Source organism: Echinops telfairi, unplaced genomic scaffold, assembly GCF_000313985.2.
Source record: "Echinops telfairi isolate 266 unplaced genomic scaffold, ASM31398v2 ScPeMD7_2291;HRSCAF=2852, whole genome shotgun sequence".
Classification (NCBI taxonomy): domain Eukaryota; kingdom Metazoa; phylum Chordata; class Mammalia; order Afrosoricida; family Tenrecidae; genus Echinops; species Echinops telfairi.
Window position 1 is genome coordinate 15178838 of NW_022106189.1, and position 12634 is coordinate 15191471.

Below are 12634 nucleotides of genomic sequence, written 5' to 3' on the forward strand. Positions count from 1 at the left end.
TGTCCCTTAATCGAGATTAAAAAAAAAAAGTGGTAAAGCTGTACCCTATCAAAGGCAAACCATGTGTGAGACCCAAAAAAGAACGAGGCAGGCCCATTGAGTCATCGTTCACAAGTCTCACTGTAATATAGATTCTTCCTCAACCTGCTTGTGACTTTATTCAAAGCATCTACTTCTTGCATATTCCTTCTAGTACTTTCTATTGATTTCAACATAACCTCCTTTGGCTGGTTCCTCAAGGAATGGTGTATTTCCAAATTAATCTTTTGTTTATAAACAACAGAAACAAATTCTTGTCAGCTTAAAGACAAAAGTGAGTGTGCAAGACATATTTATGAATTGAAACTTTGAACCCTGGGATCTTGGGAAGAAAGGACCAAACCACAGGTCCCACCAGAGAAATGTCAAGACCTTTTCTAACAAACTTTAACATCCCAACCTGAGAAGAGATGCCTAGGAGCATTTATTACAACACAGTATCCTGGGTCCAACTCTAACCTACTACCTACTTAATCCAAATGTAAGGCATTTGAACCCACCAGCCACTCCACATAAGATGTGGCCATCTCTCGTCTATAGGTCCCTTCTCCTTTGTCCAGTCGACGGAGTACGAGTTTGCTATGGGGTGGAATGGACTCCAGAGTCAGGGTCGGGTAGCAGGTGGGAGTCAAATCTGCACACTGTAACAGAAGAGACGACATGGCGAACATTGCAGAACATGCTAGCATGAGCTCCACTCCGTTGGCCCTTCCGCTCTGCTCCAATTCTCAAGTTCCAGGAAGGGAGAATCCGAAAGGACTGTATCTGTGGACCTTTTACAATGTATCGGAGGCCAATGGCAGGGAAGCAGAAATCACTAAGCACAAGGAAACCATTGCTAGGTGCTACTGATCGCCAGTAAAATGAGCCAGAACTATGTACAATGTATTAGAAAATCTTAACTCAGAGTTCTGACCTATTGCAGCAGCTGTTCTTAATTATAATTTTTTTACATTGAAAAGGTTAATAAAGGTACCTTAGTTATGTATATCATTTGGAATATTGGAACAAGTGTTCCATTCTATTGGGATATCCAACATGAATCAGGAACAAGTGGAAAGCTGTCAAGAGACAGAACCATGTTGTTGCCTGCCTTTGAGTAGATTCTGGCTCAGAGCAGAAGTGCCGCCTGAAGGTTCATAAGCTGCGATCCCTATGGCAGCAGATTCTCAGAACTCTGTCCTATAGAGCGTTTCAGGTAGCAGTCAGGTGCTGAGAAGTCGAAGCATAGCACCTAGGTTTCCCCCTTGTTCTGTCCCCACATGAGAGGCCATTCCTGCTGTGGCTCTGTGAAAAAAATAACAAATTGGTGTACAAGCTTGGGAAAGTTACAGGATTCCACTCCTGGCTGGCTCTGAGGACACGGGGGTGACTTCTGTGTCTTTGTTCTCTCCCGCAGGAAGGCACTCAGCAAATGGTTTTGCCAAATGATGGCAGCTTACCAGACAGTCTTCTTTGTCCACTAAGGTCTTAGTCACAGTGAAAATGCAATAGAAGGTTTGGCTGCAGGCATATTTTCAAATGCCAGAGAAGCACCTGACAGCCCTGGATGCTTGAAGGACTATTGTTAGGAAGCTTAAGTGCTGTCCCATAGTCAATCATTTATTCAGCAGCCACACAGGGAAGCGACAGAGGTGAGGTATTGGTGTGTTGGTAGGCTTTGCAAGGGGAAGTTTCCTTCTTTGTTTTATGCATCAAACCACAGACAAGGAACCTGAACAATAGAAAGGTCATATGGTTACAATTGAAGAATAAAAAATTGGAATTGACACTAGCCAAGGACCTAAAAGGAAGTCTGAAAACAAGAGATCTTTCCCCAAAGCCACATATCAGAAGCAAGACTGCCCTTTTCCTAGATGCCTGCTAGGTACTTTAGATCACGTAATTCCCTTGAGTAGAATTTTCTTTGCAGAAAGTATATTACATGCTCAGTAAATGCCTACCATCCACTCACTCATCTTCTTGCAATGATGTTCTGGTTTCTATAGAGGAGCCGTCTCTCTGGATTCTCAGTTCCCGTTGAGATGAAGCCATCACACAGTTCTAGGGATGAGTGGATGATTAAGCCCAAGCAATCAGAACAGCACACCATGCTAGCTCGCCGTGATAGACTTTTGTTTGGACACTAATCAGCACCAATTACACCAAATTAACCCATTCGCACAATGATTTTTACTGGGAGGGTGATAAAGGAGTAAATTCTCATTTGTAGTAGGAATGCCAACGGTGAGAATATTGAAAGCTGGTCCTTCTAGCAGCCCATGGGTCGAACCTAAGAATAAAGACAAACAATCAAAGGTACAACAATAATACATAGGGAAATGTGTTCTGATGGGGTCATCGGAGCTTCTGCACCAACTGGAACAAAAGCCATTCCATGCCTTCTCTTTTGAGCTATGTTGTTGTGGCCATCAGTGGGTTCCAGCTCACAGAGTTTCTGTGTACCACAGAGCTAACACTGCAACAGTCTCACAGCGTTCCTCGGTTTAAACCCACTGTCACAGCCAGTGTGTCAGTCCATCTTGTGGAGTCCCTTCCTGGAGGCCCTTCCTCTTTTTCCCTTCCCTTCTATTTACCAAGCATGATGTCCTTCTCCAGAAACTGGTCTCTCCTGACAACATGTTCAAAGTATGTGAGACAACGGCTGGCCATCCTCGCTCACCAGAGCATTTTGGCTGTAGTTCTCCCAAGACAGATTTTGTTGTTGTTCTTTTGGCAGTCCGTGGTAGTTATGTAATTGTCAATTTGAGAGGATTATGAGTGAAGGGGTAGAATCTAGTCTGTCAATTGGATCACAGTCAATGAGGTCTCTGTGTAGGCATGGCCTTCTCCTGAGAATGCTGGGAAATCCGGTACTTCCTCCTTGGAGGCAGGAGACACTTCTCTCTCTCTGCACACACCCTGGGAGACATAGCAGCTGACAAGACACATGGACCCACCCTGATGCAGAGACCCCTGCCGGCGCTGAGATGCTTACAATGCCACTGGATCCAAAGACTTTCTACCCACTGGCCTGTGATCTTCTACATTCAACATCATTGCATGTGTTTTGTGAGTCTGAAGAGGACTTTATAGATTGGTATCAGACTTACGGGCTAATATTGGACTATGGACTTAATCTGGACTGGGCTGGGATCTTTTCTCAATGCTCAGTTGCTCTTGTATATAAATCTTTTTCTTATACACATATGTGTGTGTGTCCATGGATTTGTTTCTCTAGTCTACCCAGACTGACACACAGTCCATGGTACTTTCAGTATTCTTCACCAGCCACACAATTCAAACGCATCTACCTTTCTACAGTCTTCCTTATTCAGTGTTCAGCTTTCACCTGGATATGAAGTTACTGAAAATACCATGGCTTGGGCCAGACACACCTTAAGCCTCAAAATAACATCTTTACTCTTCAACCTTTTAAAGCGGTCTTGTGCAGCAGATTTCCCGAATGCAATTTGTCCTCTGATCTTGACTGCTGCTTCTGTGAGCCTTGATTGTGGATCCAAGCTGGACAAAATCCTCAACGAATTCAATCTTTTCTCTATTTATCATGATGTCCAATTGTGAGGATTTGGATATTCTTTTTTTTAAAATCATTTTATTGGGGGCTCATACAACTCTTATCACAATCCATATATATATACATCCATTGTGTCAAGCACATTTGTTGCCATCATCATTCTCAAAACATTTGCTTTGTCCTTGAGCCCTCATATCAGCTCCTCATTTTTCCCTCCCTCCTTGTTCTCCCCTCCCTCCTGAACCCTTGATAATTTATAAATTATTATTTTGATGTCATATCTTACACTGCCCGGTGTCTCCCTTCACCCACTTTTCTGTTGTCCATCCCCCAGGGAGTAGGTTATATGTAGATCCTTGTAATCAGTTCCTCCTTTCTACCCAACCTTCCCTCCACCCTCCCAGTATCGCCACTCTCACTACTGGTCCTGACGGGATCATCTGTCCTGGATTCTCTGTGTTTCCAGTTCCTATCTGTACTAGTGCACATCCTCTGGTCTAGCCAGATTTGTAAGGTAGAATTGAGATCATGTTAGTGGGGCAGGAGGGTGGGGGAAGCATTTAAGGACTAGAGGAAAGTTGTATGTTTCATCGATGCTACACTGCACCTTGACTGGCTTGTCCCCTCCCCGCGACCCCTCGGCAAAGACACATCCGGTTACCTACAGATGAGCCTTTGGTCCCCAATCTGCACTCCCCCTCATTTACAATGATATGATTTTTTGTTCGTTGATGCCTGATCCCTTCGACACCTCGTGATGACACAGGCGGGTGTACTTTGTCCATGTGGGATTTGTTGCCTCTGAGCTAGATGGCCACTTGTTTATCTTCAAGCCTTTAAGACCCCAGATGCTATATCTCTTGATAGCCGAGCACCATCAGCCTTCTTCACCACACTTGCTTATGCACACATTTGTCTTCAGTGATCATGTTGGGGAAGGTGAGCATCATGGAATATCAGTTTAATAGAACAAAGTGTTCTTGTATTGAGGGAGTACTTGAGTGGAGACCCAGTATCCATCTGCTACCTTAATAATAAACCTATAAATATATATGCACATAGATATATTTCCCCATCACCATATATAAATATATTTACATATGTACATGCCTGTATTTAGGCCTCTATAAATGCCCTTTGCCTTCTAGTTCTTTCTATTTCCTTCTTTACATTGAATTGTAATCCATACTGAAGGCTGCAATCCTCAATCTTCATCCAAAAGAACTGCAAGTCCTCTTCACGTTCAGCAAGCAAGTTTGTGTCATTTGCATATCACAGGTCATTAATAAGCCTTCATTTAGGCTTGATGCTGCATTCTTTTTCACTTAAGTTCATCTTCTCTGATTACTTGTTCACCGTATAAATTGACTAATTATCGTGAGAGTATACAACTATGAGACACACATTTCTTGATTTTAAACCATGCAATATTCCCTTGTTCTGTTCACACAACTGCCTCTTGATCCGCATACAAGTTCCACAGAAGCACAATGAGGTGTTGTTGAATTCCCTTTCTTCTCAAGGCTATCCACAGTTTGCTATGACCCACAGAGTAAAATGCTTTCTTATATTCAATGAAACATAATTATCTTTCTGTTATTCTCTGCTCTGAGCCAAGCTCCATCTGACAGCAATAATAGCCCTTGTTCCATGACCCCTTCTGAAACTCGCCTGAACTCCTGGCAGCTCTTGTCAATGTACTGCTGGTCCATTTATGGATGATCTTCAGCAAAATTTTACTTGCATGTGATATTAATAATATTGTTCCCTAAGTGAACATTCTGTTCCGTCATCTTTCTTTGGAATCGTTGCAAATATGGATCTCTTCCAGTCAGTTGACCAAGTAGATGTCTTCTAACTTCCTTGGCAGAGTCTACTTGATGATTGCACTGCTTCAACGCATTGCTGACAGATTTCACATGGTCTCCATTGATGCCTACAGCGTTGTTTTTGGCTAATGCTTTCAGGGCAGCTTGAACCTCTTCCTTCAGTATCATTGGTGTTTGCTCATATGCTACCTCTTGAAATGGTGACGTGTCGACTAGTTCTTTTTGATACAGTGATTCTGTGCGTTCTTTCCAACTTCTTTTTTTTGTTCTTTCCATCTTCTTTGGACACTTTCTGCATCATTCAATATTTTGTACATAGAATCTTGTAATATTGCAATTTGAGGCTCCAATTTTTTCTTGAGTTCCTTTGAGATATACGAGTATGTACTTCCTTTTTTTGTTTTCTAACTCTTGGACTCATTTTCTGGCATGATCTCTGACACTGTTTCAATGCTATGCATAAGGGTTTTGATGGCTAATTCCTCTGAAGAGGACAGCTGATTTCTTATTCATTCTCTGTTGTTAGTCTGGAAGCTCTGCTGAAACCTGTTACTTTGAGTGACCCAGCTGGTACTTAAAATACAACACAAAAGCCACCACAGTTTGACAACCTGGCAGACAAATGGCTATAAGAGCAAATAAAAGTCCTTGTTTTCCCTAAACCAATTGTATTTGGTTTTTCTTTCTCGTAACGGATGGTCCTAATTAAAATAGAAATGAACCGAATAACTCATTTTGCTGCTTCTATTTCTTTACACATGATCTATTGACTATCTGCTGTAAGTGTTTTAAAAAGTAGAAGGCATTCTTCTTGTACCAAACATTGTTTCTTGGCTAAAGGAAGAGACAGTTTTCATACATGCATAAGGTACATAATTGCTACTTAAATCAGTAAAAAAGGGTTAGGTTGCCAAAATCAAATGAAACAGAAATGGGCTGAAGTGATGCAAAGAGAAAATGTGGAAAAGTAACTGGCTCCCTTACAATTCCATCCCCTTCCCCCATCTACTATCATCATGGAGTAAATCCCAGACATCATCTCATTCCATCCATAAATATTTCAGTATGTAGTTCTAAATGTTAAGGACTTTATTTTCTCTTAGCATAACCATATCATTTTCACACTTAATGGGGGATGAAAAAAAAAACAGAAAAAAACCCCCGAATAGTTACAATAATCCACTGAGAAGATTGCAGACCCCAGTTTGCATGTGGTGGTCCTTGCCTACTCTTTCTTCCCTTTCACTCTCCTATAGTCATGTTGGCTACCTTGAAGAATCTAAAGTAACCTCAACTACAGCCTACCTCAGGCAGTTCTCCCAGGCAGTTATACCTGCCACCCACCTCTGCCTGGGAGATTCTTCCTCAATAGAAGCATAGCACAGATAGAGGCATAACTTCGTTCTTGTCTACTCCATGGTCAGTTTCTCAGGGAGGCCTTTCTTGATGATCATGGTTACACATTCAGTCTACCCACTACCTACCCTGAGTAACACACAAGTTCCCTATTGCCCTTGAGTAGGTACCCAAATATTTATTGAATGATTAAATCTATGTTCCCTCGTCAGACTATAACTCAATAGGGAAAGGCACCAAGGAAATATTTGCTGAGTGAATGCATGAGTGCATGACTCAGTAGGGTAAAATTACACATACATGTGAGCCAATGAGATGAAGGAATGAAAGGTAAGAAATCATATAAATATTCTATTCCATAATGCTTTGAGAAAATTGTATAAACATGAAGAGATGCAAATAATTAATAGACAGTGTATTCACAGAGAACCATTAATGGAAGCTGAGTGTTGGTGATACAATCCAATCTCTGAAGTTAACATAGAAAGAATATCTGTTCTCTTTTATTTTCTGTTCCATGGGTTGCTTCTACCCTAGAATGACATCAGTTTGTCAATAAGAGGTATCATGATACATAAACAGTTGCTATATATTGGTCACACACAGCAATATATAAAAAAATGTGTTGTGCCATGCCTTCAAATCAATTCCAACTCACAGCAACCTTATGGGACCGAGAAGAACCACCTTATTGGGTTTCCTAAGCTGTAATCTCTACAGGAACAGATCATCAGGACTTTTCTCCCTTGGAGTAGCTGCGGGGCTCAAACTGCTGACCTTTCAGTTGGCTAGCAAGTATGTAACAATTGCAGCACCAAGGTCTCCATCACATACACAGCGGTATATATTCCTATTTATGTGTACTAGATAGAAAAGCAAAAAAAAAAACAAAAACAGAGTGAACAGGCCCAGGCCCGAGTATAGGAAAGTCCCAGGCATCTGTGTCGGCTAAGCATTCATATTCTCTTCCACAACAGAATGTGATTCTGAGCTCCGTGTTTGTGCTGTTGCTCTCATTGATTCAGCAGCATCTTAGCCATCTTTCAGCCTAAGGAAACAGATGAGCAGTTGAGCAATTCTGAAAGGTAAAGGCCGCAGTAGGTACAGTTGAGCACTAACGCAACACTTCCCTGCCTCCTCCTCAAAGACCAATGAGGAGATTTGGAAGCGGTCCCCTTGGAAACCATACCGAAAGCAGGCTGTTGCCATCCATGCTTAGCACATAGAGCACTTGCCTTCAACAGAACAAGAGAGCTAACTCACACTCTCCCTACCTGCTAAGACATGCGAGGTCATGCTTGCTGCTATCCAGAAGATAAATATTAAAGGTAACATCATTAGAGGGACAAGAGGTGAAGTTGCACACATATCAACCTGGCACCCAGTCATCCCCATTAGGAACCATGGTGATCAGAAGGGTGTCCAGGCAATGACCTGGATGTCCCTGACACTAGCAGGATCAAGACTAGAGTCAACAAAGCAGAGCAATCACCCTTAAGAGTCACGGGCATACGTTCAGACACAACCCCATGAGTAGGAGTAACAGGCAAGGGGATAGCTGCCTTGATTTCCACGCCCATTACATGTGTTAGAAAATAAAAGTCACTAGAGTCACTTGTTCTGACACGTGCTGGCTTCCAGCAAGTAGCATGGTGGTGCTCATGAACCCAGACCTGCTTTGTCGATGCAATGACAAGGAAACAACGTCACTTAAGATGCAAATGAATTTTCACTGAGGTTGTATTGTGGCTTAGGGACCATAGGCTGGTCTTTCCTTTCTATTCGACGACACAGGAGTCCATCGATTCACACACTCCATTCAGAAACATCAGAAATAAGCAAGATGCTCCGCCAGTGTGGAAGGACCAAGGTAATCCAGAAGTGCCTTGGAAGAAAGACTTGGTGACCTACCTTAAAGTCAATAAAAAAATCAGCCACTGAAACTACTGTGAGCACACATTGACTCTGACACACAGGAGTCATCGTTAGTGGAAATTACCTTGACAGCAATTAGTTTATATTTAATGTGTCATTTGCCATGATTTAGCCCAATAAAACTCCCCTTACTAACTTGAATTAAGTTGGAAAACCGAGCATTTTCCTTGGCCAGACTCATTTTTCCTTGTTTCTTAAACTGCTAAGACCCTTGCTACCCGCAATGGTTCATTTAGGTGATCTATATAATTGGATCCTAAAGTGAGTTTTGCTCATGGAGGTGAGTAAAGAGACCTGGCTCTCTAGCGATGCCAGAAAGATTAGAAACGAGTCCCTTATGTTAGCAACTTAGCCAACCCTTGTTAAGTTTGTAAAGTCTATAATACACATTATTATGTTGACTGTGCATGTCTCTTATTGTTACGAACTGCTGTGGAAGTATGAGCAGAGTCGACTTCTTAAAAAAAATTTATATAATAGTTATAGCATTGATCTATACAGTAGTAATTGTGAATAATTATACCAAACCCCAACCTGCTTTATGATGACTACTCACGCTGAGCTCATATCCTCTGTATAAACACCATCTGTATCAAACATAAAAGCCGTGGTGGTTGGAAGAACACAGGCTTACAACATGTAGCCTATTAGGTTCCACAGCCAAGGCATTTTATGGCCATTGTCTGATTCTGCTACAAACCACATGCTTCTGCCTTTCTCAGGCTGAGAGCCTCGTTCCTTGTCCTGCTCAGGTGCATTGCAAATGCTGACACCACCTCCGTGGAGTTTTAGTTTGGCATGAGTGTGCTTAATTGGATCTGCCGAGCTCTAGCCAGCCACGTCTTACATATGCCACCGTGAGGTAAGCACTTAAAGATGGCCAAGCGTGGTGCATCATGGATTGCTCTTCATGAACTTATTGAGGTCTTTAAGAGTCAGGCTAATCCTCCACCCACCAGCCCACCCACCTCCACTAAGTCAATTTCATATTGAGCCTACAGGGCAGAGTCGAACTGCTTTATAGAGTCCCCAAGATGTAGCTCTTTAGGGGAGCAGACTACCACACCTTTCTTCCATGTAGCTACTGAGGGGGTTAAATCACTGGACTTTGGCTTAGTAGTCCAACACTAGGAATCTTTGCTCATCTTCCAGAAATCCCCAAATGAAGCTTTCTCTCCCAAAGGGACCCTTCACTGTGTAAGAACCCAAACGAAATAACCCAAGCAATGGTTCTCACATGATTCCAAGACACGGTGATCTCCCGTACTCAGTAAAACTGCCCCCTAGGGTTTTCTTAGAAGTCCACACTCACCCAGAGGCATCTGGGAAGACAGTCCTGGCTGGTGATCTGCATTCTGAAAGATCACAACGTTGAAGACAGTGTGGAGCAGGGAATTCTACTCTGCAAACATGGGGTTGCTGGGAACTAGAATCGACCCAACAACAACATTCTAAGAAGCTGTTTTCCAGGCATTCTGTGATGGCAAAAGTAGCTGCGTTTCAACAGCCAACCTTTAGGGTCGCAGCAGGGCATAAACCCTATGTGCCACAAGAGGACTATTTTCATATTTAGAGAAAAGTATACAAAAAACACCCAGACTCACTGCCATTGAGTCAACTCCAACTCACAGCAAGCCTATAGGTCAGAGGAGAACTGCTCTTGTGGGTTTCCAAGATGGTAACTCTTTACAGGAGTAGAGTCTCATCTTTCTCCCAGGAAGTGGTTGGTGGTTTCAAACTGCCGACCCGTGTTTAACAGCCTAATGTGTTACCAATACCCCACCAGCACGCCTCATTAGACAGAGTAGCTGCTCCAAAAAGAGACCATTCTGGTTTCTGAGAAGTTCAAAAATGGAAACCAGCTGATAACCCCCTAACCACGACATCCACAAAACTCCAAAGTAGACCACTGAACAAAGTACCTCCACTGACCAGAAGGGACAAAGAAGCTGCTCTTCAGCAACTGAAGAACTTCACAAGCCACCTGTGAACAACCAGAATACTTTTTACAGAGAATAATCGAACAGGGCGGTAACATCTAAGCCAGCAACATATCCCTGGTTTCTTGCTGATCTAGAAGAGAACACCGGTGTCACTGTTCAGTACATTTCAATTTTGAAAATTTTCTCTGATAAGAAGCCTGATCTCATTTAGCTAATTGACATCTCGTTATTTGACCTGTGAGAAAACATACTTTTATGAGGGGCTTGTTCTGGTATGCAGTTTCTATCCATAAAATCATCTGAGCAAAAGTGATTTTAGTTCCCACAGGCAGGATTCTGCATCTCCCTTATGGAGTTAGGTTCTGCTGAGAACGATAGTTCTGGAAAGAACTATCGTGGTGCTAAGGGTACTGGGGAGCCGTGGATGAAACATTCAGCTGCTAACCCAAAGGATGGAGGCTTGAACCCGTCATGAAAGAAAGAATTGGCAGTCTGACTCCAGAAAAATTTACAGCTCTGTAAATCCACGGGGGGTAGGCTGGATGGCAGTGAATAGGTTTTTGGTTTTATTAGTTGCAGGTACATTTGTTGCTCAGAATATTCTGATCTAAACATCATGCTAAGTATATGTACTCAGCTTATTAAAAATGTCATTATGGGAAAAAAAATGGTGCCAGTCATTTGAGGTAACTAACCAGGCATCCAAATATAGATGTCTTAATTTAGCATCCAAAAAGCACTTGAAGTTGGACTACATGTAGGTAATTTCCTCCGATGCTGTGATTTATCCCCTGGACCCCACATACTCAGTACCCATGTAGAAGAGAGGACTGACGATGGGAAGAAGGGTGAGGACTAGAACAACAGGCCTGAGCAACTTGGACTAAGATCTTGTCTCAAATTTGCAAATTATGAATTACGGCAGGTTTAGACCACGGCATCATTTTCGCACATCATGGCAAAATGAAAAACAAGGCTCGGTCTGCATGTCAGAAGGACGGAAGCAACACCGTACAACAGGTGAATCCTCTCTGGTAGCAAAATTTCCTTGGAAACTGGGCAAAGCACTGGACAGAAAAAGGAGGCCCAAATGAGGAAATAAACCCAAGACCTGGACTTCAATTAAACCGCTACCCCACTGGCTCTAGATAAATCACCCAAATATTTGCAAAGAAAAGCACTCATATTTTTGCCCAACACGGCACTCTGGCCTTGTGTCTTGGGCACAGGTGTCCCTTCATGAATGAATAGAATTGCCATTCATTTCTACTCAATCTTAATCAGGAGCTGGTAGCAAGGTGGCCCGAGTGCGGAGGCTTACTTAAAAGTAAGACTGAAACGAAAGACTTTGGACAGAGTACCAGAGTTGAGGCCTCACCTCTACTTCTCATGTAATAGAACAGACTGAATTCCACAAGGGGGCGTGGTCTGGGAAATGGAGGGGTCATGCAGGGAGCTGTGTGTGAGATTGTTACCGTATAATCCCCAGGGAGATGCAATTCTCATATTATTTCTTATTTTTCATGCTCCATATTGGAGCTGTTTCCAGGGTTCTTTAAATAATGCAGAACAAAATACACCTAGTGATGCTCACCCATTTACATCTTTTAAGCTTATTTTTACATTGAGGGGACGTTATGCCATGACCCTTCTGTGGCACCTCCAACCCCAACACAGGCACACTAGGAGTCAATGCTGGCAGCTCAGTTATGAAACAATGCGGAAAGACACATCCGGGAAGGGAAAATAATCACTGAAGAGCCTTCATGCCAGAATGTGCCAGGGGGTGCTCTGCCCCACCAAGAGCATAGGTTAGGAGGCACTCCCTCCAGTTAACCGCCTGTCTAGCCATGAAGAAGGAGCCCTCTTGGTTATACGCCCAAAGGCTGGTTGTTCAAACCCACCAATTACTGAGGGGGGGTGATATGGCAGTCATCCTGCACTGATAGTACAGCCTAGGAAACCCTAGGGGCATTTCTAACTCTGTAATATAAGATCTTTGAGTCAGAAGTGGC